The sequence below is a fragment of the Falco peregrinus genome, chromosome 7, assembly GCF_023634155.1.
Source record: "Falco peregrinus isolate bFalPer1 chromosome 7, bFalPer1.pri, whole genome shotgun sequence".
In the NCBI taxonomy this organism is placed as follows: domain Eukaryota; kingdom Metazoa; phylum Chordata; class Aves; order Falconiformes; family Falconidae; genus Falco; species Falco peregrinus.
The window spans coordinates 25,881,042-25,899,709 of NC_073727.1; the positions used below are offsets into that span (position 1 = coordinate 25,881,042).

Consider the following 18,668-nt stretch of genomic DNA (forward strand, 5'->3'; position numbering starts at 1 on the left):
TTACTCATCATTATGACTCAGTTTGCAGCAATGATCAGGCACTTCTATCTACGCAGAACAATATCCCATGCAGAGAAAGTTAGAAAGACATGTCTTTCACCTACTTAGAAGCTTACGGTCTCACTGGAGGGCAGCAGAAAGAAAACATCATGCAAGAGCAGTTACCACAGTGGGAACCCAGTCAATGACTAACTTCTCAGAACTACCATAACATTGTAACAGTAAATGAATACTTAGGGAAAAAAGACTGAAATCTGTTTTTTGGTCAAATTATAATATGAATTAGTATACTAACCCATGAAGGAGAAAAGCCTACATATGTAATCAAATTCAATACAAAATCCCATTCTACAAAGATCTCACATAATTTATATTACTATTGTCCTCTTTAAATACGTTAATCTTACTTATCCAAGCACTGTACTTATCTGAAACTGAAAGCTCATTTTATCGTCAAGAGGCAATTCTTTTTCCGCAGTTTGTGTCTGAAAAAAGTTCTTTTACATCTGCTTTAAAATGTAGTTGTGTTCAAGCAGCATTATTTGGTTGCCCTTGCACCATATCTCAGTGATTCCATATGAAATATACTTAGTCCATAAACAAAAGCTTTTCAAAAAAGGTTTCATACAGTTGCACAGCTGGGCTTGCAAATTCATCTGGATCCAAAAGTCTGAAGTGCATGTCTACAGAGTGTAGCTTATACTTGCTGTGCCAGTGCAAGAAGGCGTATGAACACAGTGCAGGAAGGCGTATGAATGCAAGCCAACTTCAGTGCAGGAACTGTGTAACTGTGACACTGTTTTCACCATTTCAGAGCTAGTAAATCCCACCTCTTAATGTAAGAAACAGCCCTATGCCTCCTGGAAGACATCCAGTCATAACGAAGGTCAAGTTACATCCCAGATACATATTTGCAATATCACTCTCTTCAGATCATTAACAACCATATAAAACTAGAAATGGTATCAGAATTCAAGCAGCTAAAATAGCTTTGCTGATGGTGCTCAATCCTGGATGACCATCAGATTCATTCTTACTCTAGAGAATTCATCAGACTGTCAGAAGTCAAAACCAGAGAGCATTCATCCAAGTTGCTATGCTCAGCAGGTAACTATTGCGAGAGGAAATGAAATCCATTGAGAAAGCAGTCTTTTTATAGCCTTAGCTATATGCAGTATTTGTAGCTAAACTGCTATTGATTATTTAAAATGGATTTGGTTAAACTGTCACAAACTATGTGTGTACTTTTTTAAAACTCTGTTTACAAATGGCTTAAACAAGAAAGAGAAAGCCAAATCAATAAGAAGCTTTTATAAGCCAGCCTACATTTATTTACATCAGGACTCAAAAGAGCTTGTATTTTACTGATTAGCTGGGTTATGTATGGAACAACATTTGCAAAACAGACTACAGACAAAAATATGTAAACATATGCTGCTGTACTTGCAGTACTGTCAAGTCAGCTTGGGAACAGCTACTGCTGTGGTTTCCTTGTGAAAGTGTAAGCACTTTAAGATCTGATAAGAGACACTGTAGGAGTATATTATAATAAAGACAGAAATCCAGTTTCAATTCTTCATCCTCATATTCGCTAGGATAACAAAAGCTCTGGGTGAGTGACATACGTGCAAGCAATTCTGGGCTTTAAACATGAAAACTGCAAGTCTGAAGTTTAAATTTTTGAACTTCACACTGCCTATCAATACTGGATGAGCCAAGCAAGATTCCAAATTTTGGCCCTTTTCAGCTTCAGACAAGCTATTTATGAAAAGCTTAGCTCCCAAATCAGCAAATTTAAATATGCATAATCCAAATATCTGCACATTGTTTACCTGTAATTCAAAATCAGCTCTGTAGCTGCACTCAAAAAATTCTGCTGGTTTACTGATGTCAATTTATTGTCGAAATGCTGATTTCATACAATGAGTATAAAAGGGGGAGGACAGAAAAGAAATTCAAGGCATCACTCAGCCACTACCTGGGCATCCACAAAGTTTGCATGCTGAAGAAACTGCCTCCTCTATTTCTCAAACATTTCTCAAACCCTCAAAACCAAAAACACACATTACCTGATCTGTAATAATATGGTTTCAAAGAATGCACAAGCAAAGCATGAAGGGGAACTGGCATTCTCTGCTGCGTGTCTTCCAGCACAATGAAGAAGTTCTACAGCTGACAAATCATAAACCTCAAAACAAAGAAATCTGCTTGCTCTATAGCCTGTGTGATAACAGCTTAAAATGATACAGTAAATTTTGATATATTCTGTTATTAATCTTTGGAAATGCTATCTATGATAAACACTTGTATAATACAAATACTTTAATGCATATCATTTTTCTAAACAAATTGGCAAAAAGACACGGGTTACATTACCCCAAAAACATATGCTGTGTTACTCAGTAAGACTAACACAAAAGTTTAAATGGATCTGCAACAGTCTTTAAAAGTGGTCTAGAAAGCCTGTGTGATATGCTCTTCTTCCCCCTTCAAAAAAATGGGAGAAATAAAGGAAGTTTTATTTGCCAATTTGGAAATTCAGGTCTTGTTTACTGGAGCTACTAGAGAACTAGTACAGATACTTGCTTAAAATTGCAGTGTAAAACTCTGGTCATAAATTACAGTGTGTATAACCAAGCCTGGCATGACTCATTTTGCCATTGTGCTTTAATATCTAAAAGGCCCTGCCAACCAGCCTGTTTCCAGGAATACTGTCTTTTTTGCACACCTGCCTAATGGTTTACAAGTAGAATTTCAGCCTTTGTTTTCGATAGGGAAGCCTGAGCTGTAACACAGAACCTGCCTCCCAATACCAGCTCCGTCCAGCCGTGACACAGGCTTGCAAGCGCAAGTGTCTCTGGTTTAAGTGGCAGCCTTGTTGACCAGACACTTTGCTCCAGACTCTTTGGTCCTCTGGCCCAGGTCTTAGGCCGTGACTTGACTGCTAGACAATAATACTAATCTGGGTAAGCACAAGGAGAAATGGCAATAAAGAGTGGCTACAAAAGGATTTCATTCCAGATCAAAAGGGGATTTGCAGAAAATGAAGGAGAAAAGAATCATTGGTAGGCTGCACTCATCTTCTTTTAGGAAAAGCTATTTTGTTTTTACTTTGTTTAATAAATACAAATATATTACAAACTTCTGAGGCAAAATATACAGTTATATTGCAAAAAAATTAAATGTATTTGCAGATTTATTCAGAGTTTAAATTAGCATGATGCAACCATTCCTTTATAAGGGAACTTCTGTTTTCACTTGGCACAAGACATTTCATTTTCAACTTAATCAGACAAACATTGTCAAAGTCTACTGCTAAGAAAACTTAGCTGTTTTTCAGATTCTGAAAAAAGTCATCTTTTCAAATATGCCTGCATAAACAAAAAAAATCCAAATCTTTAAAAGATTCTTGTCATTCATCTGATTGTAAATTACTGGGACTTTGGTAAACAATTCACTGGTATTTGATAAACCTAGGGACTACTGCACTGTTTAAATGCTATTCACAAATTGAGAAGACCTTCTTCCACAAAAATGGATCAAAAGCTTGTTTTTCAGAAATCTGGTTTAAAACTTTGTGTGTTAGCCATAATATAATGCATGAGTATGTGTGTACACAGTATGTATTTTTTAAATAAAAGCATTTTCCTGACAAGGAAACTGGTTTCAGCTACAAAAGCCATAGCTGACTTCCTGCTCTTTTATTAGACCTAAATAGTAAGTCAAGGCAAATAGAGTGCACATTGCTGCTTCTCCGGTAAAACATTGGTATAAACCACCTATCATTCAGTTAGAGTTCAAGTATCAAGGCTAAGCTAGCCTGATATTATCTTAATAAAAATCCTTGTCTAGATCTTCCGTCCATAATCCAAACACTATTCCTGCTTGCTTATCATATTTTGATCTATATTGTTAATGGTCAAAAATAACTTGAATTATTTGGTACAGCTGCTGTTTCCACTAACATATGCAATTAGGTCCTAACAAGATGTTGTGACATAGGTAACACATGGACATATGGCTATATCATAGAACACACACTTACATAGCCCTGAAAGGTGAAAAGACTGCCAAAAACTCAGAAATGCAGAAGGTCCAGTATTTCAGCAGCTACTGTCCTCCTATCCTGGAATTAAAAGCAAAAATTTTGAAATTTGGAGATAAGTGGAATGGAAAAATAACAAAAAGGTAACATACTCATACAAAACCATCTAAACTTCCTTTTTTAACCCTCAGAGCTCAACATCAACACAAATTGTCAGACTAGAAGACAGAAAGTCAGGCCAGAGTGTATTTAAGCTATTTTTTTAAATTGGCCAGGCTTCTTTAATTTCACCTTAAATATATAAAGAATTGACTGAAATGGCTGGTGTTATTTTCAAGAATTTATGGAGGATGAGGAAAATACCAAAAAACAAAGAAACAAGAAACACTGCTTTTATTTAAAGAAAGAAATAAAAAAGGAACCAGTTCAGCCGGCTGAATTTCAATTCCTGAAAAAACATGGAACAGGAAAAAAAAAAAAAAAAAAAAGAAAAATTCAGCAAAAGTTTGTAAGTGCCTAGATGATAATATGCAACAGAGCAAAAGCCAAAAATCAGTTTGATGTACATGCTGAGGAGAGATCCTCACCAGATCTTTCTAACTTGCCTTCCACAACAGAACAGTAGATTTAAAGAAGGGAAGACTGTAGTGCATGTTACAATTATGACTTCAACCTAAGGAAATTTTTTCTTGAGACTACAGCAGTATGAACATAAAACTGTCTTATGCTGAAAGAGCAGCCATAAATGGCTCACTGCCAGCAAGCAAAGACGCAGTGCATGAGATTCCACAGCAAGCGCCCCTTAAATCTGATTCTACACAGAATGGTGACCTGAATTATGGGATAGAGAGAACGCTTACATTAATGAACCGATAATACAAAGCCTGCAAGGACAGAGGGAACCTGAGTCGACAAACTTGAACTTCTAAAGGTTCCTGACAAATTGGAGAACTGTTCTGAAATCACTTAAAGGGAACACAAATCTTAGGGAAGAGATTTAAATTATTACTCTCTGATAAAAATTACGAACTATACAAAGACAGGAAAGGGAAACAAGATACTAGAGACACTCTGCTTGAAAAGAGTTGAGGTTATAAAGGATTATGGTATCATGAGGTCGACATGAAAAAAACCCAAGACTTTAATGTGATTCATACACAGTAATTTAGCTTGCAAGAGACATAGGAAGCAAACCTCTCTGTTCTACTCTGCAGGAATACCCCGTTGTTTTGGTCAATGCATATCCAAGACGTGAACTGAATGCTGTCCTCTGTATTCTCACCAACAAAAGTGATCAGATGCCTAAAAAAGATGACTGAGAAAAAGACTGGGAGGGAACACGAGTAAAGCCAAAACACTACAAAGACATACGACCTAAGGAGGAGGAGACTGAGAAAAGAAAGGAGATTCTGCAGTCTTGACTGCTGGTAGTCTTTAAAACAGATAAACTTTTCGTGCGCAGCCTAGATGTAACGATCGGTTCTTCCCTGCAGCATCGTGATAGATCTAACAGATCTGTTCAGGTCCTTCCCTACCTTCCCTATTCTGTGGTTCTATGAAAACATATGTTAATATTGCTAGCTATCCCACACATAAGGACAAAGAAAATAATCAACATGTACACACTGGAAAGCACTAACTCCAGAAAGAACATTGGGAACTGTGGATCAGGCTCCACTGTGCATTTATAGTGTGGTTCAGCTGCCTGAAAGGCTAATTTGATCTAAAATGTATAAAAGTAGGAGTGTCAGGTAGAACAGACAACAACCTTTCCTGTATACTTTATGCTGATCTGACTGTTTAAGAATATGACAACTTTCCTGGTGTCAAAAATTATTTGGAAATACTGGAAGGATCTTTATGGCTCCTGTTTGACTTGATAAAGGGGCCTGTCAGTAAACAGCTTAAAAACCTTGGTCTAGGCAAATTATGAAGGAGAAAGTTGAGAGGTGAGTTGATTTTTTGCATATATACATACATACACATATACATTTATCCACATACACATCTCTAAGATGTCTGAGAAGGAGAAAGACTGAAAAAAATCAAGATTTTTCAGATTCATAAATTAACTCACAGAAAACTGCTGTGAATGGAAACTTGACTTTACATATACGTATCTTGCAGAGATACTATTTCCTAGCAGCAAGAACAATTGAACTCTGAAAGCTCTTACTACAGGAAATGGAGACCACTGCTTCAATTTTTTAAGCAAGATTAGGAGATTTTTCAGGGAGAAAAACAAAACTCCATGACCTACATCCACAAGAGATTGAATCAGATTATCACAATTCTCTAACCTTGCCTAGCAGCCTAAACACTTCTTTCCCTCAGCTATTGTATTAGATGCTTCCTGGTCTCTGCATTTTGCAGCAGGAGAGATGACAAAGGGACTGAATACAAAAGTGACTTGATGCAGAAACAGGCAGAAAGAATACTGTTTCAGGTACCTCAAAGGCAATAGCCATCATTCCTTCAATTCCACAAAGTAAGAAAGGAGCTTTAAGACTTGGCAAGTAGAAACTTGGGGCCATAGGGAGAGTAAAAACACAAGGAGAAAAATGAACATAGCAGGCAGAAGATGGTAACTATCTATCAGGGAAGAAATGGCGAGTTGCCTCTTGAAAAAGGCTCTGGGCATGAAATATGTGCAAAGTGAAATGAAACTCATCTGGGGAGAAAAAAATGACATTTTACTTTCCCTAAAGGCTGCCTGACGTGTTTCATGTTAATTGTACCCGAGGCTTTCTGTTGTCCCTCCATAGGCTCAGACTTGCCTGACAGAGCAGTTCCAAAGTCACTTTGCTTTCAGGAATGTGACAAAAAGCAAGCATACATTTTATTGTTATTGCTGTACTGATTAATCCATGTCTAAATCCACCCTGTACATTACATATAGTCAGTGTTTACATTTTAATTACTGTATGGGCTGTTTCCAAAGGAATCTTTCCCTTCCCTACAGCAACAACCAGGAAAAAAATTTCCAACAATAGATTATGTTTCTATGTGTGGTTATTGTCATAATGAGTTACCCTTCAGTCCATCCTAATAACTACTGCTAGAACAAATTCTCCCTTTGGCCAGCAATGCATCAAGTCGTACTCCAAAACACTGTCAAGGCTGCTTACTGGATGCTCAGCAGAAGGACTTCAGCAATGTAACCAATTCATGCTACCTGTCTGCTGGAGAAAATTTAAGATTGCTAGTATAGCTGGATCTTTTCTGTGACAGCAAAATAGCATATTTGACAAGCTTATAGCTTACAGGCTATAGGTCTCAATATTTTTGTCATAACATTGTCACAAAATATTAGTAAGAATGGCATTTCCTATGTCAATATAAATTATAAAGTGGTTGGAAAACAGAACTTAAATATAACTAGGTTTTGGGTTTTTTTAAATTAAGATTACTGTACAAAAGATTCCTAAAAATCTAAAAATGAAAAAGATTTATTATGCTGCAAACATATATGACTCCAGAGTAGCCAAGACAACATATGTACTCATAACACAGAGAACCTTAGGACGTTTTTGCTGATTTGGAAGACATGAGTAAGTTAAGTTAAAAGAGATAAAGAATACACTCATACTTTATAGCCTTGAATAAATATATCAGTGAAATTAGAAGAAATATATACTTAGATTAAATTTCAGTTAGATTAGATACATACTGGAGCTGGGACAGGAACACTCAAAAAGGAGTCCTAAGGGATGATGACCTGGGGATTGGAAAGTCCGCAAACAGAAGAATGAAAGCATGCTACATTACAAGGTTATCGAGCTTTCAGAGACTGCTAAGAGGTGCAGGGGAATGCAGGAGGGACATGTGAACAAAAGCAACTACACACAGAGTTAATTAAGTGTGGTACATGTTAGACAAGAATCCAGCTATGGAAAGAACACTGTGATTTGAGGCTGAAGTCACATGTAGAAGAATAACAGAAGATCCTGAATTTCTTCAGAGTGGAAATGTGATTTCATAATACCAGCTAGGCCTATGGTTTTCTTACATTAATCTCAGTAATAAAATAATTAGGATTTGTAATCTTATGTATATCTACTATATGTTTCTATAAGAGTGCTCCAAGTCCAGGCACCCATGGAACAGAGGGTGATATGGAAAAGAGCCCTTTAAAAAAAATAGTACTAGAGCACCTCAAACCTGAATTCCCATTTCTGCCTGAATGAGATTTTGAGTTCATGGGACAGACAGATAAAACCTTATTCTATATGTGATATGGAAACAACAGAGCATGGAAGAGTTTAGATATGTGAAGAAATATCTCTCAGGGATGTGCAGGGAAGAAGAAACTATGATATGGGGCACACATTACAGACCTGAATAATATAGAGAAAGATAACGTTATCAGCAAGGCATACAAGAAAAGAACAAGCTGACTATGTTAAACCACTGCTGGAGCTGAGCCGTCTAACGAACACGGGAAACATTCTGAGAGATAAAATGCTCCACTAAGCATACTGAGATCAAGTGTTTAGGGGATGGGGGATTTTTTGCAGTATTGTCAGGTAGGTTCTGCTCCTCTTTTCAATGTTTTGGTTAGTTTACAGCCACTTAAAAAAATGGCAATTTAATATTACAATCTTTCAAAACTGCTAAGATTCTCAACACTTCTAAAATCCTTATTTTAAATGTTCCTGGTATTTGAATTGAACTTCAGATGTCTTATAAACATTGCTTCCTACAGGGAAGAACAATGTGGTATCACTAAAACAGAAACCTGAGTGACAGTACAACAGAAGCATCACTTTTGGAAGTACTTTGGAGAATTGCTTTTAAAGTAGATATTTAACATTAGCTCATATTTCCTGAGCTCCAATTAAATGTTGTAAACTTTTTTTTTTAGTTGGAAGTGAAATTAAAAATTCTTGCAAATTTATTACCCAAGTGATGTATTAGCAGCTTCTCCTTACTAAGCTAGACATAGCCATATTACAGGAAAGTTGAACAGGCCAGCCAGGAGTTGTCTGCTTTGGTCAATACTTAATTTTCACATGGAAGCTAACAACATATACAACCTACCTACGAAGAAAAACTCTAGATGTCACAAAACAAACAGGCTGTTTTTATTTTTACTCCAGTATCTGTACCAATACCAGCAGTGCAGAGCTGTTTCCTAATCAAACTACCTCAACCAGCCAAAATAAAATTCCTGGGAGATCAAATACCCAGCCCTCCAGAATCCAGAACAGGTTTGAGTTTTCTACTTAACATCAAATTCATGTTGCAATGCTGTCACTCTGGAAGCAAACTAACATTTCCTGTCTTTTTTCCTAATTCTGAATCCACGGACACAGAAGCAGTACTGATAGGCCTGTATTTTAACTGCTGGTGCAAAACTGTTCAGCCAACCATTTATTGATTCATAATGCTCTGACAGTCCTAGGAAATGTTGTAACATATTTAGATTTATGATTTTCATATGTAAATCATAAATTAAATAGGGCTTAATTACAATTTAAATTCCCCCTTCTCCCCCCATGATGAAGAGATACGGTACACAGCTTTCACTGTAGGATAAAGCTGATCAAAGTGATTAAAATAGAATTTGCTGTACAGTTGCTCAAACCACACTCTTGTTTTCTGCAGTTTCAGCATTTCCAGAACTTGCAGGAAGGCAAAAATAGACTACAACAATGAAACAGAGATCTGAGACAATGTACGCAAATACAGGAACTTCCCTTTTTCAACTCTTGGTGGTCCCTGATCTACATAATATCCTACATCAAAAAGTTTAGAAGATGTAAGTTGGACATGAGGAAATGCTAAACTTGCCCTTGACTAAAATTTTAGTACATATTCTCAGAATTTAAATTGGACATTGACTGTGGTGAGGATCACATTTTCTACATAATTGAAGAGAATGTCAACACTCAAGGGACAGAATTTAGGTTGCATGAATCATTTCAAACACAAACGGCACCCTCTATAAACTCCCACTAAGCTTCAATCCTGGAAACTTTGGCACTGTGCCACAAAGCTGCTGCTGGTGCCCTGGGATACAAGGATAACTTCCCAAGCAGAAGTTTCTTTACACATCACAGACTCTTAGACTCCAGAAATTCTAGTGAACAGCAACATTTATACCTGTGTTCCAATGGTAGTGTTTGTTCCAGGGAAAGGAAAATCTACCATAACTACGTAACTAGACTGCCAATTTGTGGAAAGAGCCCGGTTTTACCCTCTTGTATTCTCTGCTCTCACAACCAGTCTGACAGCTCTCCCCTATTCCTAGGCAATGCCCACAACTGCTGCAAATTTTTCAGAGGTGTGTAACTGCACAAAGGGAAATCCTTCTTTTTAATTTATGCCCCTGACAAATCTGAGTGGTAGCCATGGAAAAAATAAAAGGCCCCTTGTGTAGTGCTTCGGTCAAATATCAAAAGATCTGCTGCAAAAAATCAATAGACTCTCTCAAAGAAAAGGTCATAAAAATCCTTTCGAAGGAAAAGTTAGGGCATATCTATGCAGGTTTGGCACATAATATTGCCTCAGTAATACAAAGCAATACTAACTTAGAAAGAAATATGGGTGTAGCTACAACTCCTAAATGAAGACACAGTAATGACAAGACAAAAGTACTTCTACAGTCTGGATAAAATGGAGGAGAATTTGTAGTGTGGAAATTTTAGACTGACAGAAACATTTCTGAGCAGTAGCATTATAAAATAGAAAAAAGAAGAGCCCTAGAACGTGCAAAAATACCGAACCATATCCTGACACATGGTGATTTCCATGTTCTATTTGACCTATAAGCCAAACACCCAATCCAAATTATTGAATCATGCACTTCCCCCAAATCAAACCATATTCAGTGTTTTCTCCAGCTCTGATTTAGTGACCTCAAACATTAGATTAGTCACTTGTCATCTATCTTTTGTTTCAAGTCTTTCTTTACTCTTAAGTATGTTTACTTTGAGGGGGTTCATACTTTTCTTTCAGTTTTTCAATACAGAGAGGTTACAGCCACCTCTCTAAGTAAAGATAGAGACGTGGAGTTTTAAGCTACAGTACTGGCACTTCTACAGTGATCAAACAAACAGTTTACATATTTTTGGCTGTTTCCACTTGAAGCAGAACGATGTAACTCAGCCCAGTCCCTCTGTGTAAGAGGCAATTATTTATCAGCTTCCTTTTGGCAAAGATTTCTTTCACCTCTTATTTTAAGGCACTGAGGGTACCAAGGTGTTTCCTGCTCAGCCATTTATCACAGCAGGCTTATGATTTATTTTAACAAGAAACACAAGATTAAAGGGTTTCACAGAACGCATAATGCCCCACAGTACGTGGAACATAATTCAAATAGCCACCAAGACAGGGTTCCAACTCTGAATACTGTACCGAAGCAAGAAGTGTTAATGCATGTTTAGCCACAGACTGTACAGACTGCTAGTATATTCAGGAATTACTATCCTCTCCCCATTGTCATCAATTAGACTGTTCACAGTATTATGAACAAGTTACATCTAACCCCCCAGAGATAACTAACAGTTTTATATGCACACACACGCGCACATGTACAAACACTCCACACCATGTTACTAGAACTCTGGATTTCTTCTGTCAGGTCTCACTTTCTGACAGGTGTGTACACGCCGTTCCAAAAACCAGCCTGAAGCAATTAACTTCTGTATGGCTTCCACCTCCATTTCCAGATTAAGATTCTTCATTGTATGAAACAGCTGATGAAACTAATACTTTGGCTGAGGTTTGAAATTGGTACTAAGTTCACATTAACTTACTTTGAAGTCACTACAGATTTGATAAAAATCTAATTCTTTATTTAGTTTTTAGTTGCCGACTCAACAGATATGTTCCTACTTCCTCCAGGAGACATGTAATTAAAATCCAGAATTTATTAAATGTTTGTGCTCTGCCTATTCCCTGGGCTGCATGACAAAAGATCCTGGACAAGTAAGCATAATTGAAGCTAAACATTTCCCTCATTCAAGGATAAAATTCTGGCCTCTATCTTTTAAAAGAAATCCAAACATTTTTTAAAAACTTCACCATTTCCTTAAAGATTTAAAAGAAGAAACTTACACACAAGAGGACTTCACACTTTTTCTTTCCTCTTAAATTTAGATTTATTTTTGTAAACTACTGCATCCTCTGAGAATAAGAAATTAATCAGTTCTTCTCTGAGCTACCCAACCAATCCACTTTCCATTTTCCCAGCCAAACATCTGTACTTGCTGAACCCCCATCTGTTGTCTTATTGTTGAGTTAGTTTACCATCTCAATTGCCGCAACTTCCTTTTCATTTTCACTAGACAATAGATTGGAGCTTTCCTGAGGATGCCTTCCACCTTTCTATCACTCCATCTCTTCCCCTTCACTAAAGTGAGGTGATAAGACGAAACACAACAAGCAGAGGCTTGTCTCCTCTGCTGAAAAGGAGAAATCTCTTTTGTTTCATTCTGGGTAACTCATACATGCTAGTTTTTCCAGATCAACATTAAGGTATTAAAAAAAAAAATATAAGACAATTGCAAAGACAAGCCAAGAGCAAGGACTCCCAAATATATATATATATATATAAATACACATTACATTTGCTCTAAAGCAGACTAGGGAGAAGGCCATTCAGAAGTAACACAAACACATACCTACAAACCACTGTAACCGCTGTTAAACATTTACTTGGTTTTGCCTGTGTGCAGTGTTACCCAACTGGCAACTTCCATTCTATTTAATCAAGTAAATGTGATGACATTTTAGTTGTGTGTATATACACACTGCCCTCATTATAAAAACTTCTAAATGTATGAATCTCAAATGAAAATTAAAACCAATCTGTAGTACGTGGAGCCTACAGGCTGAAGAACCAGAAGGCAACAAATAAAACCTACAACTTCCTTCTGTAAGTCTTGCTGTTCTGCAAGATTACTGGGAGCCAAGAATGGACCAACAGATCAGACTGAGGAACAGAACTTTCCCTACATCAGACTCAACAGCTTCAAAACCAACCACCCTACTACATTATCATATCAATATCAAATGTAAGGCTTAAATGAATTTTCTTAGTCTATAGTAAAACAAATCTAAATAATCCCTGGTTTCCTTGAATCTAATGGACATGGCCAAAGTTTGAAATTTATTTCTCAGTAATTTTTTATTATTTGAATGGTGTGTATAGAAATGGAACTATAAAACTCATAACAATGGCTAATTCCAGATCGACCTGACTCAAACAAGGGCATTAAACCATTTCTACAGAGACACTCAGTTCTGCTTTGTGTAGGATCTTCTTTTACCATTACCAGCACATCAGTGCCTACAGCAGTATGTAAAGTATCATGAAATTTAGCTACTAGTACTCCATGTTCCTCTCTAACCCTTCTCCTAGGAAGAGGACTGTACGTGTAGTATTTTCTTCCCATATAACTTTTAATTTATTTTTTAAATTAGAAGTAGCAACTTTGATATGCTCTTTTTTACACTCAGAGGGGAAAAAGAACAGATGGAAATCTCCTTGAACATACTTGTCTCCTCACGGGCATTTAATTCCTAATCTAGAAACACTCACCGGCATAAAGAATAACTGCTTCCAAAGTCCCCTCCCCCATGCCTCAGGAACACAGTTTTCAATCACAGTCTTTGGTTTTGAGCTTTCTGCAGTCTAAGGACTCCTACAATGCTAAGCCTTGCGCACCTTTTAAGCATTGGAAATAACTGGTGAGGTGATAAAATCCAGGACTGCTCTACAAATCAAAAAGAAAAAAATATTACATTTACTTGTTAATGAGACACAGATGTTACACCAAGTCAAATGTGAGGTGACAGCCTCCCTGGGGAAACAAACAAACAAACCAACACTAAGCTATTTCCTATCAGCATCTCTAGATACCTATCACCCACTATTAAAAGCTTCTTCTCAGACTTGTAAAATATTGTTTTAGTAACATATTCAGCTCTGAAGATGAAAACTGGTCCAGGTTTTTTGCAGTTGAGATAAGAACAGAAACCAAATCTCCTAGCAATTCAATTTCTTAAAAATCTTGCCAGAAGTAAACAAAGCCAAGAAATTTAACACAGTTTTCCACTTCTACCTTTAAAAATGGCATAATTTCTCTGATACCAAAGTAATGACTTGGAGCTGGCTGGAGTTTTATGGGACAATGTTGCACTTAGGCCAAATTTAAGGAAATTGCATCACCTTCAAACAGTAAAACCCACAACGGTGCAGAGATAAGAGTCAACAAATTCTCCAACAAGCACTATTCCTTTTTAGTGGATGATGAGACCCACTAAAATAAATGTTTCAATCTAAAGCATCATCTATCAATATTTTCTTGCCCTGTTCCTTTTGCATATACCTTGTCACTACAGCAGCTAACATGAACATACAGTATTTAATCAAGTATACAAGACTGTTTAATTTCTCCATAAGAAACACTACAAAAGTCTTAAATCTCAAAAAGATTTTAAGTTAAGTTACAGAGGAGAATTAAAGCTTTAACAGTGCTGGTTGCTTTTACTGGGAGGTAATATAAAGCATGCGGGGCACATGAGCTGGGAAGTTCTTCCTGGGGGCTGTGGATACAGGTGGGTTCATGGCTCTTCACTGGGTCCTTTTACAGAAAGGACACAGTCTCTCACTCAAGCCAGAAGCATCAGCTCCTTAAAATATCATTTTGACATTTTGGTTGCACTTGTCCCCTCCTCTTTTTACTTATATCTCTCCCCACCTGAGGACCCAAAACACTGGGGAAAAGGTTCTGTTGAACAGTCAGCTATACGGGTATCCCAGCAACTATGGGGTTTGCTTTTTGTTCCTCACTTCTCAGTTCACATATGTAAGCAGAACACTGAAAAATAACATATGGCCACTTACAACCCTCCTTGGGACACCTTCAACAAGGTAAATCCTGTTAATAGGTTCTTTTACTCTGTGTCCCCTCATTTACATTTTTGACCCTTGTCATTTTTCTTTCTACTTGCAAGTGCAATCCTCCCCTGCCCCAGCAGTCTGGCTCACTACAGTTTTTAATGTTTTTTGAGGGAGGGCTACTTGTGTGTTTGGGACAAAGGCACAGTCATAGTGCTAAGATGAACAGCAACCAATACCGAAGGCCCAGAGAAGAGCATAAAGTAGAAGTTCCACAGCTCACTTGCCTTACTAACACACACCTTGCTTGCCTCCAGCAATCCACTACTCAGACTGAGCCAGAGATGGTGCAGTGCACTTAACACCCTTCCAAAACCTCTCCCAATCTGCCTCTAGTTGTCTGAAGCAGTATAAGCTACTGGCAGTCATATTAGCCCACAGAAAAAAAGTTCCAAAGTTTAGTTGTGCCTTCTTTAAAAAAAAAAACAAACAACAAAAAACAAAACCCAAAAACATCTCATTTTGCTTGCAACCTACCACCCAATAATGATACTGAAAGCTCTTATTCTTTCATATAGGGAGAAACACAGAAATACTCTTCTCATTCTCTACACTACTACTTACTAAAGTACTATGTACTTTAATACTGTGCCGTACCACTCCTTCACAATTCTATTCCAACCTGCCTCTCAGTCTGTTTCATTTAAATATTTTCCACCCTTCTGGTCACCCTTGCCTCACTTCTCCATTTGCTCTTCTTGTTATTCTTCGACTATTTTTTTTTTTAAACTAGAATACAACTTAGATTAACTGTTATGAGGTTTCTTTATTTCATTCTTTGTCTTCTATTTGACCAAGCATAGAACAGACAAATCTATTGTAATTTCCCTGTTTTCTGAGTAGTAAACAGAGCACAGCGCACCACAGCAAGTAAAACAAGAACTTGTTTCTCCTTACATGCACATCTTGCAGTTGTCAGTATGGACCACCATCTAGCTATTCAACCACACTTTTTGAAACTCTCTGCTACCAGCTTCCAGTTTTACTAACCACATTAGTTTCAGCAAATATTTTAGGAAGTTAAGAGAATGTCACTCAGGATAACAAAATAACCTCTCTCAGAATTTCCTCATTAGCTTTTTTTCCCCCCTGGAGAACGGGAAGAGATACATCCTTTGTTCCACAAAAGGGGCTAAACAGCAGCAAAATTTACATGAAGAGGAGAACTTTGTGCTAAGGCCTCCACAGTTCAACATTTTCATACAGTTTAGAAGACAGCGATAGCTGCCTTTCAAATTCAGGTTTTAAAGCCTAGATTCACAGTTTAGGCTTACTAAATTTCAGGTTATGCAAATATAATGCTGGTAAACCAAGGAAGCCCTCAACTGTTTTATCAGCCCTAAGGCATAGATACAAAAGATTCTTCTCAGGACTTCCTACATCTTACAAAAGAAAAGTAGGGGTGGGAAAAACAGCCAAAGAAGCCCATTTCTTTAAGCAGGTCTTCAGGAATCTCTGCATCAGTGAACAAGCTTCCCTCCTTCACACAGCTATCCCTCATCTCACTAATTTTAAAATGTTCCGGTCACCAGTTATTAAAGTGAGCATAAAAGAAATGAGGTTGCTAGCTCTCCCATTCCTATCCAACAGGAAAGAGGTTTCCTTTATGGCAAAAGTCACTTCTGCTTGTTACATAGCTTATAACTGGGGGGGTGGGGGGGTGTGGGGGGGTGAGAAATCAACAATTCCATTCCTCCATCTGCAACTGTTGAATGACGTATTTACTTTTCAAGCTTCTGAGGCAGGCTTTTTCTTAGTCACTTTTCTGGGTTAAGAATTTAAACACACAAAATGCATCAGAGAATTTAAAATATCCTTTGCTGGTAATTCCTCTGTAAGTGCAGGTGTTATTTCCTCATCACTTCACTCCAAAGAGCAAGGAATTTTAATGGGATAATGTGGAAGCTTATAATACCATCACTGACAGTGCAAAGATTTAAGAATGGAATTTTTAATATTGGTTAAGCAACACTAATGATGTAGCAAGGCTAGTCTTTTGAAAATCTTGAAATGCTAATTCTATATAAAGAAAATAAAGGTGCTTATTCTAAAGCTGATTGGCAATTTAACTGTTACCAATTATTGCCTTTAGCCATATTTAAATTTAACAGAAGCAAAAACAATTATTCAGGGTGGGGAAAAAGCTGAACTTGAGTTTAAAAAGCCTTCTGGTAGTCAGCTTCCCTTGCCTTTAATCCTCCCTCTGATCTATTTCCATTCTCATTCTCCTATGTATCTTTGCCTCTTCTTCCTGAAGGCAATAACTCCTATAGTCAATACTCCTGTATTTAGTGCTTGTCCAAACCCTTGTTACTTGATAAAAACCACAAGTTCCTGCTTCACAAACTAGCTTGTCACAACCTTCTGGTTCTGTATGCATCTCATCTGAACCACAACAAAAGTTGTATGTATTTTCCATATAATTTTCTTCCCTTAATTTTTTTTTTTTGAGAGGAAGTAGGTTAATGAGTTCTGATGTATTCAGTTATGCCAGACACTTACTCAGCTGGAACATTCTCCAGCAAATCTCTCATTCAGTTATGGCCTGAAGTTATTTTACATAGGACTTCAGAATGTTTTAAACCCTTAACTTTCAAAAAAAAAAAAAAATCCAAGCAAGTTCCAGACCTATTTAAATTTATTTAAATGAAAAAAAGCCATAACTAAAACATGATCAGAAATACTATCTTGATATTTACAAAAACAATGAAAAGCATTATTGCAAGTGTAAATAATATTTTACAGAGCAGACATAAAACCAGCTTTAAAATAACTGCTTTCAGTAGAAGCTGAAATCGGTACATCATAAAAGCTGGAAAACAACGTTCAGCTCCAGTTAAGATCCAAGAAAAATGCCCATAAAAATAGAAACAACAGATCTAGACAACTCACAGACTTCGCTGTGCTCTGGGGAACAACAACAAAAAAAACCCACAACAACAAAACCACAAAAAAAACCCAACCACACAAACCCACAAAAACCTGAATTCATTCCACTCATTTGGGACACGTACGAAAGCTGTTCCAAAGAGGTTAGCTGTGTTTGCTCAAGTTTATTTGGATATTAAACGCGAGATAAAAGATCTCTATGTGAAACACCAAAGCCCGCATCTCCTCCGCAGGCAGCGCGCCGCCCCGGGGCGCTCCCGGCCGGCCAATCACAGCGCTGTCGCGCAGCGCTGCCGCCCTCCGCGCCCAATCAGCGCCCCGACGGGAAACCGGCCCGGCCGCGGGTCTCGGCGGTGCCGGCGGTGCACGGCTGCTCCCGGGGAGGCGGCCGAGCCGTGCGGTAAATCGTTCTATTTGTTCCATCTGCTGTGCTATTTTAAACAGCTGCCGTGATCAGCCTGGCACCCGACATCAAGTACACGTGAATTTCATAAGACAAAACATTTATGTAAGTGAAAACATGGCTTAGATTTGTCCTTCGTTCCCAAACTGAACAGCGAGGAGCTGCAGAAATTGACTGTTACTTTGTATCTACCTTCCGCAAAACACAGCGCTTGATTTTACACCTTTGAGAAGGTCATCTTTGCAGTCATACCAGATGTCAAGATGATGGCATTCTCCACCTTTCTTCCTCCTGCTAGCCCCACTTTGCAACATGACTTGTAAGATGGCAGAAGTAATATGTAATCAGAGTATGTTTATTAGACTATGCCCTTCAAAAAGGCCTAACTTGCCGTTGTGCTAGCATAATGTCTGCCAATCGAG

The 18,668-nt window shown here is 37.7% G+C and overlaps 1 protein-coding gene across 2 annotated transcripts in view; it reads right to left on the reverse strand.

The window, feature by feature from the left end:
* Nucleotides 1–18,668, reverse strand: part of SESN1 (sestrin 1) — an 85,097-nt gene that overhangs the window by 41,072 nt on the left and 25,357 nt on the right. Inside the window, exon 1 of one of the 2 annotated variants that reach the window (XM_055810032.1) lies at nt 4,046–4,101. The exons of the other annotated variant lie outside the window; for it this stretch is intronic. The gene's annotated coding sequence lies outside the window, so the exon portion shown is untranslated. Of the gene's footprint in view, nt 1–4,045; nt 4,102–18,668 lie in introns of those variants that run through there. 2 annotated transcript variants of the gene reach the window in all.